The 22,737-nt window shown below is 40.0% G+C and overlaps 1 long non-coding RNA gene across 1 annotated transcript in view; it reads left to right on the top strand.

Annotated features, from left to right (window-relative positions):
• Positions 1-2,604: 2,604 nt before the first annotated feature.
• The window catches only part of LOC125766166 (uncharacterized), a 66,743-nt gene continuing 46,610 nt past the window's right edge, over positions 2,605-22,737 (top strand). Inside the window, exons 1-2 of the long non-coding RNA XR_007418653.1 lie at positions 2,605-4,022; positions 5,630-5,742. This is a non-coding gene — a long non-coding RNA (uncharacterized LOC125766166). The remainder of the gene's footprint in view (positions 4,023-5,629; positions 5,743-22,737) is intronic.

The following is a 22,737-nucleotide window of genomic DNA, read 5'->3' as shown; positions in this document are numbered from 1 at the left end:
TACCCATATCGAGCGACGGTTCCATCCGCTAATCGGAAAACTGCCCCACGGAGGCTGCGATAGCGAACGAGCGCCGTAGTTTGCCTTGTCGGTGAGAAGAAACGGGACAAGGCAACCCAGTTAGGAATGAGCGAGATGGGTAACGGAAAATTAAATAATTATTCTCATTGTTTCTCGGTTCACCTTGTTCACGTTCGGCTTTCCGTTCGCTTCCGGTTACGCCGAAGGGGCAAATAATTATGAGTCCCTGCTCCGAACTCGTGTGTTTCGTTGTCCACCACGAATACCAAAACGAGAGAGAAAAAAAACGAAAGAGAAAGAGAAATACTGTGTATCCTTGTTTTTTACAAAAGCTGTGGTGAATCAGTGAGAGGAGCACAGCGAAGAAAATGAGTCGCACACTTAGATGAGAATAAAAACAATGAATGTTCCACCATTCCGCATACTAACACAAGTTTGGCGTTTGACAGTACTGCGCAATCGCAGCACCGGAAAAGCATCCTGGGGAAATGATTTCTTGACATTCTGGAGTAATCGAAGGGTGTTAGAAGCATAGCACACAGTAAGCTTACCGCTCCAGTATCATTATGTACATCCACCCATACATACTACATTCGAACACACACACACACGCACACTCACTCACCGATCGATTCTCATTAGCCAATGAACAAACGCGCTTCTAATTTTACACAAATGAGAAAAATCATGTGCAAGAAGGAAAATGAGGAAATTCCAAAGAGCAATGCCGCTTTCGTGATGAAAAAAAGACACTTGCGAGTGAGAGGGAATAATAAAATACACACACGATACACATACACGTTCACACACACACACTTATGCGCGTGGTTGCTGAGTAAGAGTGACTAAGTAGAGTTTTAAGTAGCTACGGCGCGATTTTTTGTAGCACGGGGAGCAAGAAAAAAAGGACTCGTCGGTGTTGGTTCTTTTATTTTATTTTTTTGTTGTGTTGTAAGGTCCCGAACACTGAGTAAAGCATTTTACGCGCATACTCGTCACACGTCAGAATGTGGATGGGAAGCGTATGGGGCAATGCATGGGGTGGCCTGCTGCCGTCTCATTGTGTTCTCATCAGCATAGCAGTGGCGCGAAGTTGTTACCCGTCGCCGTTCATTTCGTAAGATTTGATGGGTATCGGGTGTCGCGACCGTGTTGCCAGCTTTTACGCTAGAGTTTCAAATGTTATACAAGCGCAGATATTGTGCAAAAGTTTAAATAACTAAAAAATAGTCCAATAAACATAACATACTTTTCTATCACCGTGGTATAGTTTTAATTTACGTTAATTAATTCATTCTTTTCTGTATCTTGCACTGTTTGAGCCGATTATTAATTTTAATATAAATGTTTGTATTGTGCTTTCATATAAAAATGTTACTTCTTTTTTAATACAATTATATATAATATTTTAATTAGATTTGTTTAATTAATCAAACATGTGTCAACATTATTACTCTATTTCATTCGTTGGTTGAAAAACATCTTCCTAGAGAGCAAAATATTTAATGTAAAAATTTCATTTTATTAAAATACAAATAAGACCATCCGGTCTATGCTAATTTTCCAGCACTGCCAAATTGAGTCTTGCGGCTCGCAAAAGAATTTGGCAAGGATGTGAAATGGGAAAGAAGAAAACAGTAAATATAACTCAACCCCTATCGCACTTGGTCGTTCTAGGATACGCTACACGGAAAACTCAAACGCCGGGAACGAACGAACGAATGCCACTCGGGGGTTTGTTTACCTTTTACGTAAATTTGCTCGCTTTCCCATTCACTCTCTCCCGTTCACTCTCGCACATTCACACACATACACATGAAACCTCATCCGGCCACATACATTTGCAAGCACAATTAAAATAGCACTCTCTTAAATACAAGCCCCGAATATCATATAAAAAGCAAAATTGAACCACACGACCGAAAGAGACAGAACACAAACAGCTTTGATTTTCCCCTCTTGAAACACACTCACACACATACCACCCACCATCAAAACGTGCTTTTCCAGCCCCGTTGTTACGGAAAATCAACCCTTCGCTCATTGTGCGGTAGAAGTTGAGCGGAGCGTGGAGGAAATGGCACACAGCTACCAACATTATCGTGCATTCGTACGTTTTCTCCGTGAACCAAATGAGAGTTATAAATGAGAGAGGGGAAGGGAGGGAGAGAATGGGAGGGGGAGGAAACGGAGGCAGGTTACAAATAACGCGTGAAAAGGACGAAGTAGAAGGGTATTTAATCGACACGTGTCATCTCGCTTTGACGATTTCACCGCCGAGGGATGGAAAACGCACATTAGCGAGGATGGCGAAAAATCCTTCCCCTACCGGCTGTGATGCGTGTGTGTATACGCGGTACATTTACTACCCCTGCCAGCCGTTTTCGGTGTGCCAGTGTTAGTGTGTGTCCCCTTGTGGTGTGTACGGGCGAGAGCGAGAGAGCAAGTGCCTTAATTTGCATATATTTTCTATATATGAAATAATTTTTCCTTTTAATATTTCCCACTCGGTGATAACTTCATTCTGGTGTGAAATAATTGCTCCGCGGTAACCGTTTTTACATCATTACGCCAGTCCACTTTGTTTATGCATGCATACGCGTAGCAGGCGGCGTCGGCAGCAGACGGTTCCTAGCAGCGCTGGTGCTGCTGTTGCTGCTGCTGCAACGATTTAGCGGCGGCAGTAGCAGCACCGCAGCGCAACGGCAGCAGCGGCCAACTATGATGTTCTTCGCTAGTTGGCCCACACACCACAGGCCACAGGAACAAGTTGTCCGCTGCTGCTGGGGTGTCTTTTTGCCGTTCGGTTTGTTCCTGAATACGTATCGAAGCAACCCCTGCCGAATCGTACGATACAGTTGTTCGCCTCGCAACAGTTGCTAGCCGGTTCCAGCAGTTATGGTCAGTGGCAGTGTCGCGAGTTTGCAAATTCTAACCCGGAAGGAAAAGCGAGCGTACGGCATCGTGCGTGCTAGTGTATGTGCGAGTTCAAGTGGTCAGCCGGTGGTGATTCGCTCAAGGAGTGCAATGATGGGCCACGGTCAGCCTGTACCATGTACGTTACGTTGTCGTCGGTGCGTTCGTTCGATTGGGAAAATGTTTAAAGCAAACACTGCTGCTTCAACGAGGATCACAGCAGGCAGTCGGAAAACGCAAAAGAAAAACAAACCCCACTCACCAGTGATGGTCGTACCGAGAGAGCGTGTGTGTTGTCCTTCTCCGAAACCATGACCGGTGTGAAATGTGTCAGTTTTCGTTTGTTTATTATCCTGCGACTCTGTCAACAATGGTGGACACCACACGTTCATGGATTGTTGCTTTGTTAACAAGCGTGTGTTGAAGTGAATGCAAGCTGCTGCGAAAGTAAAAACCGCAGATACATCCTAGCATGACCTCTCGGTACTGGTCAACAGGAATGCGTGGCTATGTTTAATTACACACCCGTGCAATGGAGCATTAAATCAACATGCAACATCGTCATCGAGCAACAAAACAAAAATGTGGTTAAGTTTATAGTGATTTTTGTTCCTACGTTTATTGAAATGCTTTTTCGTGCAATCGTCAAACTTTGCGCTTTTGGAACTGTGTTGTTTTTCTTCTTCGTTTTGTAACAAAACAATCGTCATTTATAGTTTGCACGCATGCATTCATGTAAACAAACCTGTGAAGCATTAGTTTCTTCGTCATCATCATCACCTGATAAACAAAGTTCATGAAAGGATACGACAGGACAGACGACGAACGGGCGCGTGTTGAGTGTGTACTCTCTCGCTTCACCAATGATAAGCACAAATGTGAATGCGAAGCTCAGCTGTTTGTGTTGTACCGTGTAGTGAAACATCTTTTCAACGCAAGTGATTTCAATACGAAAGCAGCACGAATGAAGAAGTTTTGTTACTGTTAATGTTGATGACCCACGGACATTGAATTATTTTTTTTGGGGGAAAAAATTATGCAACAAAACCCGACTCCCGATGATAGTTGTGTGCTAATTTGTTTAGGTAAGTATTCTAATAAATGTTCCCATGTGTTCACACTAGCTAACAAACTTCTTAACAGGGATCTTCATATTGCACAGTGCTCTAACAGTCCGGGAGTCGAAAGGACTTTTTGGACGATATTATTTACTATGATAATTAGCTATTCCACACTATTGATTAAACAATGCTCAAACATAGACCAAAAACAACCTCTGCGAGGTTGATACAGACAGCGGAAAGTATCGAACGACTTGGTTCATTGAACCTATCGGATGAATATATCCAACCCTACGCCGTTTATGTTACGCTTTAACTCATTTCCGGGGTGCGTACGAGAAATTGAGTTGCGTATAGTGTGTATGTATGTGCTGCACATATGGCTAGTTTGTTCAGTTGCTCGTTTGTGTTGTTTGGAAAAGAGCATCGTTTTGTTATAGACGTGTTGCATAGAACCTGTTGTTTGCTAGTCGTTTCACGTCAAACAACGAACCATTTTGAACAAGAAAAGAAAACTTAAACATTTGCTTCATAGCAAAGCAGGCGTTTACCGATAGCTTCAAAATACCCTTTAAAATAGTTTTTTTTTAATAGTTGCCCTTTATTTTCTTGTTTAATAATTATGATTAGTTATTTCGACTATGTTTACAGTAAATTGCAAAACTTTCTTATTCGCATTTAATATGTTAAGTGGTCCGTAAAAAAGCGATGCCGGACCCGGCTTTTCAGGCGACAGGACCTGTATTAAATCCCATCTAGGAAGTTCTCCCAGACGCACGACTAACAATCCTTGGCTTCTTCTTCTTCTTCTTCTTATTGGTTTTAACGACCTTACAAGTCACGCTGGTCATTTCTGGCTTACTAGACTTATTTTTATCACGTAGCCGGATAGCCAGTCCTTGCTACGGTCTGGATTGAACCCCAGTCCTGCCGTGTGGATCGGCGCCGTTTATCACATACACCACCGGGCCGCCCTAACAATCCTTGGCTATAAAACCTGATGCAAGCTATAAATGGCAATTCATTTTTTTTTGCTCGGTTAGAACGACCTGGCCGTATCAAGACTTATTTTACCACGTAGCAGGATAGTCAGTCCATGCTACGGGGGGACGGTCCGGATGGGATTTGAATCTGGTCCCTGCCGTGTTTACGGGCGCCGTTTTTCACATGCACCACCGGGCCGCCCCAAATGGCAATTCATTATCTTCGTTTTTTAACACCAGAAATAAGTAATATCTTGTACGTCTTTCTTATTCGAAGAACTAAAAAAATAAAAGCTATACAAATTAAAAACTAATTTGATAAGAGCAAATTAGGTGTCAGTTCCACAAAACTGGACTGAGTATCAAATCCCATCCGGACTGTCCCTTCGTAGAAAAGACTGTGACTGTATGGTTACGTGTCAAAAATACAATACGGCCTTGCCATTCTTAAGAAGCAAAAAATAAATAATAAATAAAAGCAACTTTGAAATGATATCGAATAAGTTCACCGTACTTATTTAATTAGAACCAAATATGTTTATGCTTGCAAAGAAAAAGCTTCAAGGTGGTTCTTAAATAGTTCGCTAAATTTAAATTGTAAACAAAAATAACAATTTACAACAAAAAATAACTTTCTCTCTATTTCAGAATAAAACTGCACCGTGGCTATGCGCTTTCCTTAAACGTAAGCGCATTGTCCATATGAAAACTTGAAAAACCAGCGCTTTGATTGGCATATTGAAGGGGTCGGCATTTTTGAGGTATGTATTAGTTACGTTAATTATCCTTAATTAATGAAAATTATCCTTAAAAAATAGTCCACCGCAGAAACTATTCTGTTTAATTGCCACAATTTTATAAAAGCTATTTATAGTTATTTATATTTAATTGTTATGGCATTTAGCCGTTTTGTCAACCTGTATGTAAGTTTCAATTAAATGTAATATTATTTTATATATAGCACTTTTTTCACAATGTTTTGAAGACATAAGTCAAACTGTCGTGTTATGCAATTGTTATTTTTATATTTTATTTCATTCATTTCGACACGTTCACGAATAATTTAGTACTTTCATTTTACCTTAGAGTAAACCATCAAATAACGATCGACTCAATGGAATTTATTCCTACAACACACACTATTAGGAAAGTCCTAATTATTACGAAAGATATGTGGGTGTGCTTCTAACCTTAAATTGGTAGATTGAATTATGTGCCTTAACGCTTTTGAAATATTAGGAAACCAATGATAGTAGGACTATACATTTAGAAACTAAATCTTCTTTAAATCGATGTCGGTTTTGCCTTTTCATTTATTGGGACAGACATGAACTTAAGTTCTGATTGGGACAGACATGAACTTAAGTCGTTTTTTTCTATCCTTTCGAAAGCAGCATTGCGAAACTACGCACTATGGCATGTTTATTCCTTACTGCGAACTCTACCAATTTGTGAGATAATAATGTTTTTGGAATTTTGGAAAATTGCTCGGAAAATGTGGTCAATTATTTAATCATATCCATACTTTAAAACCATTTGACAACCACAAACAGTTTGCACCATGGCGTTCCACTTTGTGTACCAATTTACCGTGTTTAGTATAGTATGGTCAATAGAAAAAAAAGAGTATACAGTCGGATACTGCAATCGTTCCGATCCTCACCGTAACCTCACCAAACAGTTCTGAGTATGCCGATAGCCAAACCACGTGGTATGGTTTAGTGGACAACACCGAAGATGATCGGATGAATGGGGAAATGGGAGTGAAATTTTTGGTCAAAATCATCGTGTCTGCGTGAGCGGCGAAGGTCAAGGTTTTATGCACACATACTAAAAACAGCACACAGACACAAACCCACAGTGAGTGAGCATTCCGAGACGGTGCTTTCGTCATCGAAAGCGGTTTCCATCGTCTTCTTCAGCGTCATCGTCAAAGTCGTGCTCGTTGAAAAGCCTCGTTGAGGATATACAATAACATAAAAATGTGGCACATACCATCCAACCGGTTGGTAAACCTCTGTTTCAATAAAATTGCGTCGGGCAGTTTTGATTCGCTCTTTCGCGTGCGGAATAGTGTTCGAACGAACGCTGGCAATGCTTTTCAATTGAAACTTTTGCTGAAAACAAATATTTGGAAAATGAAACGGAGTTTTTCCTTTTTATTTAAAGCACCATTTTACCCACTTAAATCTACCATTCCTGGGCTTTTATTGCTGATAGAGATGTTTTCAATTTCATGTCTTATTGTCATAGGATGTCGTTAGTGTCAATAATGAAATAAATAAATCTAAACAAAGATTTAGCGCTATTTCATGTACACTTTGATTTTACTGAAGCTACAGATGGTAAAAGTATTTTAATTAAATTTAAGAAACACATCCCACTTTTATTTCCAGTTGTCTCATTAACGTAATTGAAACCGCTTCCATCAAACCACAATGTCATTCCTTGACCGGAAACGCCCACATTTAGCTAGGGCAGCTTCTGTAAGTCTGAATGTGTGTACGTGTGTCAACAACACCTCCACCTCCACCTCCACCAACACCTTCCTGTTTCATCGTAGGTTTAAACACACGATTCGTTCTTCTTCATCTCCCGTACATGCTACCGTACGTGGGAAGAGTACTTGGGATTTTAGCATAATTTCATTCGACTGTACCGCTGCTGTTTTGCCACTCTTGCCAGGAAGAGCCCTGTTTGGGTGGACTACTTATGGGCATCCTTAATCTCTTCGTCCATCGTTTGCCCCAACCAGCATAAAAGACATAAAAAGAAGCATCAAGCGCGTGAAAGAAGAAAGAAAGAACATAAAAACCCTTCGGAAAGCCATCTCCAAATATCCATCCGTTGCCATTGTGCTCGTCCGCAGAATCCATCGGAATCTACTCATTTTCCTTTCCCCCCGGTGGTGTGACAAAATGGTTTTTTTTCTCTTAAAGTCTCTTTCTGTTGTGTATACTTTTCTCTCTCTCTCTTCATCTCTTTGTATCTCCGTCTTATTTGTCCATTCCTGCATATGCCCTTATCTCGCACACCAAGGCTTGCTCATCATTAACATTTTCCAATTCCAATTTTCCAACAGCGTTCCTTGCCACTTGTTCTCCACTAGCTTCATATATGTTTTCGTGTTTTTTTTCGTTCTTTTTTTTCTTGAAACCTCGTCCGCTACCATTCGTGGGAGACAATATACATAAATTCATGTATGCTATTTTCTGTAAGCGCGCGCGCGAAATCGCTCCACGATCGGTTTGTCTCGTACATGACAATGGAAGGGTGAAGGGTGGAAGGCTTAGTCCATAAGCATATTCCGTCGTGCTTCTTCCTACCAAGAGCACCACCCATTAAGATCTTGTAAGCGTGTACGTTCCCCGCCGTCGTCATCGTCGTCGTTGGCGTCTTTGCTGGCACAGGGACAAAACTTTCTCGTGCATACTTCGCGTACGTGTGACATTCCGCTAAGCAATGATGGAGCGAGTGCAAGCAAACGGAATTCCTTTCCTTCCCTTCCCACATGGTTCTGATGAAAATCAACATTTGCTTCCTTTCTGTTTTTTTTTGTTATTTCCTTTTTCCTTCCTTTCGAATACGGGTATTTCTCAATTTCTCCTGTAGTTAGCTCACATATGTACACCGACATCACCTTACCGCAATACATTTGCTAATGCGTTCTCTCTTTCTCTCCTCACCTTATTAATAAATTCGAGTGAGCAAATTTCGCAAAAAGGATGGCGCAGGACGCGGGGGGAAATGTTGAAATAAAAAAAAAGAACGGGAAATCTCGGGATCTTAGTTATGCTTTTTTAACAGGGGTGTAAACGAGAGGGGAAAAAAAGGAAAAGCAAAACTGCCATCCAAATTCATACACCCACAATCACCACCCAGCATCCCGGCACATATGAATGTGTGTTGCTGTTGTTGTTTGGTTCGTCCGTTTCTCCCCCTTCCCACAATTTCCCTGTTTTCCCTGCTAACCATGTTTACCACGCCGTACCATCACATTCTCGGGCCAGCTGCCAACGTCGTTAGAAATATCAAACACCGTTCATAGTGCTTCGTGTTACATACATGCACACCTCTACACTCGTGTACTCGTGCCTATCTTCATCTCGTCTCATCTTCAGCTAATCTCTCGTTCTCACTCTCGCGTCCTTTGGCCCGTTCTTGTCAACTTTAAGCACAGTGGGTGGTGGAATTTAGGACCGGTGGACAAGTGAGCAAGTGAGCGGGTGTTGAGATGATACAAAAAAGTCTTGCTCATATTAAGATCACTTCCCAATGTGCAATTCAACCACGCCTGCTAATAAATACTATTGCCGCTATGTTCTGGCCTACATGCGAAGTGAGATAAAAAACGTGCACATACGCATATACACGGTACGCTGTCGATCCCAATTAGCCCTTACTCCCTCTACCTAACTAACGATCATCCTGCTAAAGCGAGAATGCGTGTTGGGATCGCGCGTCGAGACGCACTAACACATTCAAAGACACCATGTGTGCACACAGCGTACGAGCGCCTGCACGATCCTAGGGGCGTGACCCGGGTCGATGTGTACGGGCGCATGCACGATCCAGTCGGCTATGGAGTCCATGTGGAATCCTTACGTGGAATCCTCACGGCGTCCATGTGGAAAGCAACGCGTCTGCAGTGTACGGGCGCTTGCTCGATCCTTACGGGTGAATGTTTAAGGTCGGTGAATGAGTCCTTGTGGAAAGCAACGCGTCCGCAGCGTACGGGTGAATGATGAATCCAGCGGACGGTGTTTTGGTCGCGATGGTCGTAGCGTAGCGTGCAAAAGCGCGTTCAGTTTTCTTCATTTATTTGTATCAAAATTACTATTTATTTACAAACGACCGATTACAATATGTTGGCCACACTTTGGGCTATTAGTTGCAAGATTTTCCCGTGAGATATTTAAATAAAATAGTATTATATTTCAATTACAATACCGAGGTATTTTTCGCTACAATTCTATGCCTTGCTTTAGCTATTTCCTCGTGGCCGCCCGTAACGTACTGGCTTTGGTTTTTATCGAATAACTAAAAAAGTTGAAGAGCTAGACAAAAATGATGTTCTACAAAGTTGTAAAGAATAACATTTTGCATCTTTCAAAGGTTTTTATAGATTTTTATACAAATGATTAACCATGTTATTTTGATTAAATATATCGGGGATTGCTTCAGCGTCACAAATTTAATTTTTTAATTCATTCAAACATACGATTTGGATAAAAGTGTAAAGGACAGTGTTGACCTACTTATGAACAACTGTTATGAAAAATTTTGGACTTCTGAACAGCTTTTAAATTGATCGTTCACTGCCTGTAGTCCCATCGTTCGACACCTAATCGACGCATCCTGTTACATTCATATTCTTTACCTATGTACCCGAACGCATCACTGGTAAGCGAGTCGGTGTTTAGCCGGTAAGCATTTCTTGGCCAAGCAATGGTTTGTGGTATGACTCAATTCTTGTCAGAGGTATTCGGTTTCCCCTAGTCGCACCTACATAGCATCCTGTGTTCATTACCTGCCTACAAGAACCAGTAACACCTTCCGCATGTATAGCCGCGTAGCGACAACGAACAGTGCTAGTTACCTGTCGTCTGTCTGAACGCTCATGGGAAAAAATTAGCACGTGTAGCAGCTACCTCGTATTTCTGTGCGTTTATAGAAATTTTCCATAAAGCCACACCTTGAGGGTAGTTAAAAAGGTCCAAACAGCGTCTAATATTTTTTATCGGAACGGCCGTATGGTAGGAAACAAACCTGTTATGCAATATTTTTCCCCAAAAATATCTAAAAGCACGAAAGAATTATTTTTTGCATCATACGTGCAGTGAAATCCATTCCCATTCAGCTTCATTTATATACGGTACACAACGTACCCCCTCAACGACTGGTCGGATGGCGCAAATGTAAGCATGACTTTCTTCTACACCAATTTCTAATCCAATGTTCTCTATCATTTCAGCAAAAGCTCCAAGGAAGTTGTATGGGGAAAAAAGATTCTCTCACGCTCTCACGAGAGAGTGAATTTGAGGAACCCCCCAGGCGTTTTTATTTTCTGGAATTCATTAATTTTTTTGCTAAAATCCGGCGTAGGTCCACACGCTACGAACGCTCGCGGGCGACTGAAGCGGGCGTGGCTACGCGGGGCTTTATATACCAACCCGGTTTGAGTGTGTGCGTGAGGTCGGTAAATGTCTTCCTGCGGGACTCCGCGGTGGATTCCAAACGGGCTCGTTACCGACCATGAGAACAAAAGAATACCGACCGCATGAACTCGCTTTTGCATGACTGGGTTCTATCTAGTTGGTTTACTACGATAGGAAAGGCAGGCGGAAAGGCGATGGGTTACGTTTAATATAATGCGAAATGAAATTGCGCATTTCATTGTAAGCCACTGAAATGTAAGAAAAAGTAAAATAATTTAACATTTTTTAAATATATTTTACAAAAACACGGCCATTATCACGAGGCAGCAACAAACAAATAAAATATCTTACAATAATGTTTGAAAACAGCTAGTTGATCCTCCACGCCGATAAGTTGAACTTGGTTGTGTTACATAATTGTTTTTGGTGATCCAAAATAAATGAGACACGAAAGTATGGCATTTGTTGAAAAGATGATGGAGGCGCCTGGTGGTTCAATATTAACGGCGTTATAAAAAAGATAAGAAGTTCTTTAGTGGTACAATTTTCTTCTACTAATATTTATTACATGAAATTGAAGTTAAATGTTGCTTACAAAGAGAAATTGGCATTTAATAAATCATTTTCACGAGTTTATGTTAGTTTATGTTAGTGTTCAAAAAAGGTGACGATAAAAATTATAATAAAATTTATAAAAAATCAGGTGCATCCATAGTGTACAGTTTCAACAGTCGTACCTTAGTTTTTAAAGGAAATTCACGCTTTACTGAGACGGACTTTAGTTACGGCTGTTTTTTTTCCTTTGCTTATGAGACGTCTCATATTTCCTTGAAACTAGCTGTGCATTCAGATGGCATTTTCCCCGCCAGAAGAATTTCCCCAACTTTGGCATCATACATGTTGGATGAGGGAAAAAACCAAACTCCACAAAAAGGGGAAACTTGACATCGTTAAAAAAGGAGCAGAGAAAAAAAACGTTGCGCTACATTTTGTGCAACGAAGATGAGAGGGAGCATATTTTGTGTACGAGCGAGCATAAAAAAAACATATCAAGATGGGAATGTGAGAGAGTGAATCGGGTGAGCACGGAATTAGGGATAAAAAAAATGCCTTTTTACGAACAGGATAAACGTATCGGGTGGTGGAACATATCTTGGAAAACATAAAACCACTACCACTGCTTTACTTCGAGCGTTCGGTTAAATACTATAGCTAGCTTTCCATCCTTCTGGCTGTCCCTCTTCTGCTATTCCACAGTATACGCGATGTAATCATAATTACATAAACAATCTTGAGCTTATCATTGGTGTTTATTACGATCCGCAACGTACGTGTGTAGTAGTAGCGCTGGTGCGACTAACCGAGAGTTAGTCTTAGTATTGGTAGAAACATTAGTATAGTCATCCTGCTGATACGAGCACATGTATGAAGTAAATGAGCCCGAAATGAGCCGAAGAAAGTACGAGAGGGTTGGTTTGCCGGTGGCTGGCGATGAAGCGGGAGTGAAAATTTTGTTCATGTGTTCTGCTCACTCTCGTGCATATGCATGCACACGGGGGTTCGGGACTGCATGTGTGTTGATTTTGCGCGAAATTTGATTTCGCAAAATATGAAAATCAGGCCACATGTACGATGCTGCGCCTTGTAATTGGTTGCCCGTAACGAACCGGTTCGTGTCGCCGAAGAATGAAAAATCGAAAGTCCTGAAAGATGGTTCCCGGAAATGAAAAGGAGTGTCGATAGGTGTATGTGTTTGAAATTGCTTGGCATATAAAGCAGCAAAGAAAAAAAAAGTTGGAAATCAAAATGATGATTTTAAGTAGTTTTCTACACTAATATGAAACATTGGTGATTTGTTTAGGAATTGAGAAAATACATTGAATTGCAATTAGGTGGTAATATTTTTTATGATTAATTTGTTACATAGATTTTGTATTGAACAGTTAATTATAAAAACAAAAGAAAACTATAAAAGTAAAAAAAATATTAAAAATTTGTGCAGCGAGGCGATTTTAAAATTTTTGTTTTTTTGTTTTTTTTTGTTTAATCATTATGTTTAAAAATGCTTGTCGTAAAATTAACATATTATACATCAATTACGTTTCTAAAGCTATTGTTTATAATTTCTTGGCTTAAGTTTATAAAATAAAATACGCAAAAGCATAAAACAGCCAGCAGTTGAAATCATAACTTCTTTGCAAATCGTGTTCCCTTAGCCGTTCAAATTCAATCAATATTTTTTCCATTTCTTCCTTGGTAGTTGTAATTGCTGCCTGCCGAGACAATGTTGCTGGCTGCGTATATTTCATATATATATATTTCAGCATCAGCAACAGCAACAACGAAAACCACTCTAACGTTTCGCGTTCGTGTGTGCTTTCACATTTTTTATTCGCTTCCCACTTCGCCACACCATCCTTTCCACACAAATCATCATCGTATTTTTCATCTTCGATTCCTTTCCAATCGGCTCGTTTCCTCCATACTTTCAGGACCACAAACCGGGTGCTCTACAGCATCCTGTGGAAAACGTAGTGAGATTTTCTTGTATTAGTCACCCTCTCTACGGTGGTTTTCTTTTTTCATTATATCGCGAGAGTGAACGATAAAAAACTGCCAACTGTTTTCCTTCTTTCCTTGCCAAACCCCCGCCGATTCGCACTGTTCAAATGGTCGCCGTAATTTATTGCATATATAATGCGAATGTGCAAGTGTGTGAGTGAACCGGTGCGAGATTTGGAGGAGCCAGGGACGCATGCAAGGCATGGAAGCAACATCTACGAAAAAGACTTCCAGTCGCGAGACGAAGGCAAAAAACTGAACCGAGGGTACAAATGGAGGGAAAAAAATAGGAACCTTAAAAATAAGACAAGGGCAACGAAAGATGTTGGCAAATGGATGAATTTAATGGGGTGAGCTGTTAGCTGCCAGTAGTGGTGGTGGTGGTGGTTCAGAAAATGAATCGTCAGAGCAGGCTTAGAGAGCGAAGCGATATTTTGAAAGCGGCAAGAGCAAGACAGAGCAGTACGACAAACAGTGAAGGAAAAGCTGACAACAGTTAGTAAAACGAGAGTATGTGACCAAAACAAAAAAAAATAGATGCAACCGTTGAAGGGCTCGAAAATGTAAAAAATGTACGGTAAAAATCGATATCACGAGTTGCGATGACGAGGGTTAAAAAAAATCTCACCTCTGCCGAGGAGCTAGAGGCGAATTGGACAGATCGTAGTAAACGCAAGAGAGAAACAACAGAGAAAAATGGAAGGAAATGTGTTTTTTTTTGTTTAGCATCGCATGACAGTGTGCGAGAGTGAGGTTCGGGTAAAAACAAATATGAGAAGCATTTGATGTCCTTGTGGAGAGGAAAACTGTGAGTAAGGAACGTTAGATACATTGAAAAAGAAATTAGCAAAATACCTGGAAAGGGGAAGACGAATGCAAAGAGATAAAAAAAACAAATTCAACGAAACTTTAAGAAAGGCGGTAGACAAATAAAAAACCATATACAGTTTAGAAGATTTAAAAGAAGCAAAAAGAAAGAGTTTAACACGAGCAGATTTCATTTTCCAACCCTCCATAAGACAAGTGCAATCCTCTCGGATGAGTGTGCTGGTAAATATACATACACGTGCATACATTCAACGTTGTAAAAGAAAGTACATATTTCATTCTTTGGGCAGTGCCACTACGAAAGGAAAAACAGGTAAACAGGACACTGTTCTTGTCATCTCCATCCTCTTAAGCATCCGTCGGACTTGCATATAGATAAAATGTTTTTTTTTAATGCATCAGCACGGCAGGTGTTTGTGTGTGTTTTTTTAATAGGTTAAACTGTTTAAGTACATGTCAAAAAGAGAAACACGTAGCTTATAGTAACGAATTTTCAAAAAACGTACTAAACTACATCAGAACTTTAGAATGTGATTGTTCCATCGAATTCAGAAATGAAAAATATAAATCGTTAGCGATAAAGTGGAACAACTAGCGACGTCTACTTTTACAAAAATTATGAAATTTTGTGGTAAAATAAAACATTACAAAAGAGTTGATACAAAGATACGCAGCATAGCATCCACAGACGGTCGTCTTTGAAGTATCGTAAAAATTTACAACACTCGAAACCCATAACAAGGACAACGGCAAGCAGGCAGTTTGGTGTGCGAAACGGGTGAATAGGGATGATAAGAACAGCGGCCCTACCCTGTCCGAACAGCTACCTTTCTTGTCGTACGGCAACGCGGCTTTACGGATGCTTCCTTTCTCACAAAACCGGAAGGTGGAAACCGAAATGGATGAATGAAATTGCGTTGGTCAGGATGCGTTGTTGGTGATTCCACTATTTGGCAAAGCTTGTTTCCAGTTCGAACCGTTTGCCGGTATCGCATCTCAGATGGTTTGTTATTGTGCCCGATAAAGAGAGAGAGAGAGAGAGAGAGAGAAAGAGAGAGAGAGAGATAGAGAGAGAGAATCTGCCACTTTGACCATGCTAAAAGGACATTTAGCAATTGATAACGAGTTTGTCTAGCGGAATGTTGAAAGCACTAGTGTCTAGTTGTTGATAACCAGTACAGCAAAGGCTATCCTGCAATTGCAAGTTGAGAATTGTTTCATGCTGATGTTCTCAAGTGATACAAGTGCTGAAATTGATTAATTTTGTTGACAAAAAACTTCTGTTCTATCTCTCCATTAACCATTTTCTTCAATATTAAAAATAAAAAAAAACAAAAACTAGAAATTTTACACAGGTCGTATTACATGTCACACTTCGTAATCTAGGCTTTTACGAGCATTTAATTGTTCCGTTGAAAGTATCGCATGTAAGTGCTGTTACATCGACCTCGCATGCTTCAGACGAACTGGCCGTCAGGGTGCCGTCGGTGAACAAAACTGCTCGATTGTAGCAATAAAGATAACGAACACGCAAAGTTCATGTTCCAGGCGAATGTGTGTAATGTTGGCATGTTTGGTGTTGCTTTTGCTGCCAGGCTTTTGCTGCTCAGTACCTTCTCCATTTTTTGCCCCCCCTTAAACAATTTTTTACAGGACTTTTTGATCCGAATGTTTCTTCTCTTCCTTTTCTGGTTTAGGTTCATTGTTTTCCCTTTTGACTTTTCCTTCCAAGCGTCACTGACTACCTTTACTATCTCGCTCACACTTTATTCAAACGTTATGGTTTTGACCATTTCGGGGGATCATGTTTTTATTCTCACACTCGTCTCAAACCAGCTGGACGCACCGCGACGAACAAAATGTTCATTTCCTTTCCATTTTCTGCGTACCACTTCACGAGCGGGTGGAAAAATCGGAACCAACCTTGGAAGCGATTTTCCGTGTTGTTGTTTTGGTTTTCGGTCTCGGTCGTGTCAATGCTTACGCTGGACGTCCCTTCTTGGCAAGTATGGTACCGAAAATAAAAACCACGTGACAGGCACGACCGGACAGATAAACATCGAACCGTGCGAGCATCTCATCCGCGGTGGAAGTGCTGTGAGGAGTGTTTTGGTCTGCTGGCGACGATGATGATGGTAGCCGATGGCCACTCGCACGAATTCGAGGGGCCTTTTTCCAAGGGTTTTGTTTGGGTTGGATTGAGAATAGATGTTGTTTTATTGTTGTTGTTTTTTCTTCATACCTTCTGTTCGGTGAATGTCGACCCTGACGTGCTAGTTTGTCTTGAAATCTTCTTCGGGGGTGTTTCTGAAGTTTTTCACAATGTTTTGTTAGCCCGGTTGCGTAAAAAGACAACGAAAATGTTGCGGCTTTCAGTGAGCTTCAGCTTAAGGGCCTATGTCCGGCTGTGACGTGTAACGCTTGTTGATGCGTATCGAGTTTTTGTTTTGTTTTGAATGTTATATGAATACGGAGCTCTAGGGCAGTTACCATTCACTTTTGCCAGCATCACAATCTTTAAAAAGAAATAGTTTACCATTGCATTTTTATTTGTATTTACGTTAAAGAAAATAAATTATAATTAATAAATCCATAACGAAACTAATTAATCAAAACACATGCCTTTAAATGACGACCCATATGAGCATATTTTACATCGTTATCGAGCCCGTTATTTTGGGTAATTGTGTTCCTATCATCACTCCATAGTGTATGTTTCTGGCGTAAAGATTAACACTTCCTGAAATCGTTAAAAGTCGACAGCATTAAACACGCATTGCACAATTGTCGCTCATTGTTCTTTTGTCACACCCTACTCTAGAGTAGCTCGTTGACCAGTGTGGACACGTGCCTTCGTACCCTTACAGCAAACAAAACGTTCCGTTTCGAAACCGTAACGAAGCCGTTACGCATGTATAAATATGATTCTAATTAAAATAATATTTCAACCCTTTTAAACACGAACATACCGACAGACGAACGCTGTTGATCAATCCCTCGGGCAATATGCTCGTTTGTCCAGCCCTCCAGGCTAAAAGGACGAATAATCTCGTAAACATTTCTACTGGTGGAAAATATGGACATGGAAATAAAAAAAAATCGTACAACACTAATCAGGATCCTTTTATTTGTCGGCACTTACATCACCAGGGGCACCGCTGTAGATGGAATAAAGGAAATTACACCCAATTAATATTCTTGCAGAAAATCATCAACCCCTTTTAACCGAGCATGATGAAAAGAATTTTCATGACTTCAGTATCCCAACTGACGATGGTTTCAGTTTCTTTACGTTCATCTCGCAGAAAAAGGGTTACGGCCTGAAGCTACAATACAACCATTTGCGTAGGTTAATAAGGCAAGTGGCGGTATCGGGAAGACAATTAAGCGCAACCAACTGGATAGAAAGGGAATAAGAGGATCATGAATAAATTATAGACCTTCAACACTTTAGTCTATCTTTGAAGGGTTTTTGGAAGAGAACCGAGGTATTCCTTGTTTGATTGTACCCAAAGAGTATGGTTGGATCTGTGATTTAATTTGTAAATCAGTTTAAGCGATCTCCTTTTTTTGTTAGCGACTTATGTTTGCAAATTCCAAAAGTAAGGGTTTAACATTTGATTTTTTTGGATTATCTCAACATTTGCATTCTATGCTTTTTTTGAAAGTTTCGAAAAAAATTATCATCATTTGCTCATTTTTAACAACCAGCAATAAGTAACTCTTTCTAACACTTCTAACAACAGTCTGGGAATTTGATTCGCGTACCACTTTAGACGCAACTTATTTAAAGGATGAAAGGAAATTATTAAATGTTGAGATAGATAGGTCCATGTGGGATGTAATTAATTTAATGTGACTGGCCATCATGCAAAGATATTTATATTTCATTTAATGAATATTAGTCTTGAGAGAAATTCGTTAACATACGTTTCTAATAATTTCAATAATCAACATTGCATCTGTGTTTTTGATGTAACTATATTTGAATTATCAATTAGTATGAATTAATGACAATCAAGCCTTAGAGAATGTCTTACAAATGGTTTGTCAAATAAAGTTTGACATTTCATAAAAATAATATCATTTTTATCCGTACGCTAATTTAAGGGACCAACAACTAAGCTAGCTTTGTAACAATATTGATTGACTTTAGACAATTTTAATCCGTTAGAGAACAAACATTAGTTAGAATTTAACAAGTTTTAAAATACACATACAAAAAGTAATACACAGCCCAATACTATTTCGTGCTACCATGAAATTAAATGCAATTTCAACTGTCATTGTGTGGTGAAAATTCAAACCCCTGGAAAACAACGATAGTTCAATCCATTCCGAAACTACATTCGGTATGTGACGATGGTTTCGGTTTAGAAAATTCAACGGAACGGAAAAGGAAGAAAGAAATACCATTCACGCTCGGTTAAATGTTGGTTAGTGATTTTGTTTTTTTTTTGTTTTTTGTTTACATCCGTTCTCTCCAAACAACATTTTCATCAAAGTCCGATACGAAAATCCAATTTCGTAGCCTTTTTAGCATACTCGCTTCAGTCTCCATTTGCTATTTATTTGTAAAGAATTTCAACTTATCGCCATTGAAAGAGGGTAGGGGTGGACAATTTCGGTTCAAATGGAACAAGTTATTTTTCGTTTCTTTACTGTTTTCCTTGGCACAGTTGCGAAAGTCGTAATAAATAAAGTTAAACTGCACCTTCGTTTACCATATATTTTTGTTTTGATTTGTTTGTTTTTGTGCTGATTTTTTCTGTTTCAAATACAATTTCGTAACAACAGTTGAAACAATGTACCTACTTGCACACTTGTGCGATGCATTTCGCTGCATTTTGACAACCGTTTTGTTTCGTTTTTCTTTCGTTTGATTACTTGTGCGGTTCAATAAATAATGTCCTCGGTACGTCGACCACTGCTGTTAAAAAGGGGTATTTTAATTTTCTTTTTTCGCTTACTGTCGTTTTTCATACAACTCAACGGGTGGTAATGATGTTTGCTTTTCGATGTTATTAATTTCTATGCATGGTTTGCGCAACTTTCCTGTCTAAATGCAGTCCGTCATTGTGCACCACAGCCATAATCACATGAAAGGGTAATTTATTACATTTTATTTATTTTATTTTAACATCTGTTTCAAACACTCGTATTGGTTCGTACCTTCTATCCATCGCATTCGCACAAATAGTTCAATCTATTTACCAAGCCATCGTCAAAGTTGGCTCGTGCGCCTGTTTCCTTTCGCTGTGCAATAATCTATACGGTATTTTTCATCGCTTACCCAAACCCCAGCAGAGGGCAAGAACGTTGGTTTGCACACATTGCATTTTACTTTCCTCCGCGTTTCCATGTTTCGTTACCCCCAGATATCAATCGTTTCATTACTGCAGTTTGCAATTTCTATCCAAAACTCCATCAGTTCCTTTGTCTTGGCACGCGTTTGATGCTTTCCATCATATTGCCACCACACTGGCAGGACTTTGTTCTTCTCCATGGTATAAAACATTGGGCTTGGAAAGTGTTTTGTACCAAATGCCAAACCAACCAACGGTCTGTGGCCCTGTCTGGAAAGGAAATCTAATCCACTCCCTCATGCATTCATACGTGAAAGTACATAATAAGCTTTTCCTTGACACCAATGCTACACCATTGCATTGGTCCGTTTCCTCCGCTTCTTTCACATTCTTTAACCCCCTTGCTGGAGGTCAATGTTTATGCAGGAAATAATGCAGGATTATTATTACCTTTATTATTACACGTATCGCGTGCGTTCGAACTTCGTTTAGGCTATGCAACGGGAAGCGGAACTGTTACTTATGGCCTCGATTGATCCCTGTAAACAGAGGTTCATTTTTCAGACAGATACTGGCCCGATGCACCTGCAAGCGATGCACCGCGACTGTTGCAGCAATGCATCATGCACTTTTTCTTTATGACGAGTAATTTACTTTCTAAACACCAGCGGGAGCCATTGTGCAGTGATCGCCCAGGGGAAAGGTGCATTTGTTTTCGTTGTTGCATCATAATTCCTCGGCTCTGTCCGCCCACCAAACGCGCTTCCACGCTTCATAAATGATAGAAATCGATACGTTTTTTGATAGAAATCTAAATGAACTGCATACATTGGATGCATTTGCTTTGCACCACCAACAACCAATAACATCCTACCGCCGCAGAGGCATGCCGCGTATAGGTGGGCCGGTGCAATGATGTGTGCTAAATTCGTTCGTTTATTATTATGTAGCTTCTTGCCAGAATTTTTGGGCTTCTTTTACCTACAATCCATATTGGCGCTCGTGGGTGTACCGCATGGCAGGAACGAAGGAATCACCTTCCCGCACCGAAGAAGCATTGCATAAATTGACGTTATTTATGTCAGTCATTTTTATTCCACCGCATCAGTACTCGCTGTGGCTGTGCATCGCCAAATATACACTAAGTTGTTTCGTTAGGTGCAGTTTTTATGCATCTTTTTTAACGGCACAGAATGCATACAATTTCTTGGCATTTTCTTCTAATGTATTTTTGCTTTGAAGTTTTTTTCTATACTGTTTTTGTTTACTCCCTTTCCATTATAGCATCATGAGGGGGGTTTTGGTGAGAACGTTGTGTAACGTAATGCGAAGGTTCATAAAGGTTTGAACACCTTCACTGTTAGATGTAATTTAGTTATGTGATGATGAATTTTACCACTTATTGAACAAGCATTTTCTGTAATTTTCCTTGCTTTTCCATCAATTGTTTTCAATCCATAATCCATACTGAATAATTAACCAACGCAATATATTAATGTTTCTCCAGTTGCCCATTTGTGCCTTTGTTTTACTTCAATGCCAAAAATGTTGCTACAATAACAATATCAAAACCTTCATCCCAGCACGGAACTGTGTATTGATTCCAAAACAAAAAAGACACACGTGTGCACGGTGCGTCGCGTAAATCCAATTAAAAATTATTTATGGATTATGAGCTGCCATAAAAATAGGTCATAAAACCGATCGTACTCCTCCGTTTCGGTATTTGTGCAGCTCCAAAAAAAGGAAACAAATATAAAACCCTGCGAGAATAGCGGCAGAAAATGAGACGAGAGAAATTTCGCCCAAAATGGCGCCCTCTGCGGAAGCGATAAAAAACAATCAAGACATGCTGCACATTGTGAGCGCGTACTCCAATTAGGCGCAATTTTTCCGTTGATGCTAGCATATTGCAGCTTCCTGCAAGGGGAACTGTCCGGAGGGATTGTGACCCGAAAGACGGACCGTACCTAAGATCTTTTCCGCTGATAATGCACACTACTGCCACGAACCATAAATGTTTGTCAGAAGTAGATTGCAGGCAAGAAGAAATTTCGGGCAAGGATTCCACTCCCGGTAACGAACATTTATCAATTGATGGTTCCGATACAGCACACATGAAACTGGAGCTTGCCCTTCATAGTTATAGGATTTGGCGTCCTACTTGTTCTTTCGCCGGTACCTTCCCACCATCACTATAAGAATGCCGTAATCATATTGATAAAATGAACTGAAAAAGTCTCATACGTATCATTTTCATTTGGGAAGATGTAATGAGATTTTTATTTTTCTCCCATCGTCCAGGCACTGTTTCTTTTCTCTTGAAGTCAATCTCGAAAAAAAACGTATTGAAATCCTGTTACCATGATAAATACTGTTCGTAGAAGCTGCACGTTGATGATGGTTTGGAGTGCGCTTTTGTATGATTTTGTTTGAGGCTACAAAAAATCATTTTGAATCCCTTCGTTTGGAAGTTTTCTAGATGAACGAAACGTGGAAAGGCAAGCGTACATGGTTGAGTGAATTTGAATGAAGAAATTTGGAATATGATGAGAATCTGATGAACCGTTTTTTTTCGATTTCCCACCAAATATCGGCGTATTTGGAACAGTGCTTGGGACTGGTTTGACAGGGGTGGATTTTTTGTGTGTGTTTTAACTTTAATTCATAAGCATTCGGTACGTATCATTCAAAATCATTCAAATGTCAAGTTTATTGATGTTTTGCTCGTTGCATGCATGCATAATTGATAAGCAGCTAATCCATTAACAGCCATATACCTAAAGAAACAAACTTGCGTAATATTTACACATTGTTTCACTAATTTATATTCCAAACTTTAATACTGTTTCTGAATACCAATAAATGTATTTAAATATAAATTAAAATGCTTTGCAAAAAA

Source organism: Anopheles funestus, chromosome 2RL (assembly GCF_943734845.2).
Source record: "Anopheles funestus chromosome 2RL, idAnoFuneDA-416_04, whole genome shotgun sequence".
In the NCBI taxonomy this organism is placed as follows: Eukaryota; Metazoa; Arthropoda; class Insecta; order Diptera; family Culicidae; genus Anopheles; species Anopheles funestus.
This window is presented reverse-complemented; position numbering and strand designations above follow the sequence as displayed.